This window comes from Salmo salar, chromosome 10 (genome assembly GCF_965601325.2).
Source record: "Salmo salar chromosome 10, fSalSal1, whole genome shotgun sequence".
NCBI classification, from domain to species: domain Eukaryota; kingdom Metazoa; phylum Chordata; class Actinopteri; order Salmoniformes; family Salmonidae; genus Salmo; species Salmo salar.
Genome location: NC_138300.1, coordinates 19,642,551 through 19,642,792, shown reverse-complemented (window position 1 = coordinate 19,642,792; position 242 = coordinate 19,642,551).

The following is a 242-nucleotide window of genomic DNA, read 5'->3' as shown; positions in this document are numbered from 1 at the left end:
AACGCCCAACTAAACCTGAGTGTAATCTCCGATGACCCCCTCTCCTCTCCATCCTCCATCCCTCCCGCCTTGCACTCACCACACTGTCCCCCTCACCTCACCAGACACCCCCCCCCCCCCCCCACTCCACCCAATCAAACCACTCATACAAGGCCTTGCTAAAGAATGTCTTGGCCCGCTGTACACACTCACTCACACAGCAGCCCTCAGCCAATCTCCTTATTTGGGTTGCTATGTTTTCA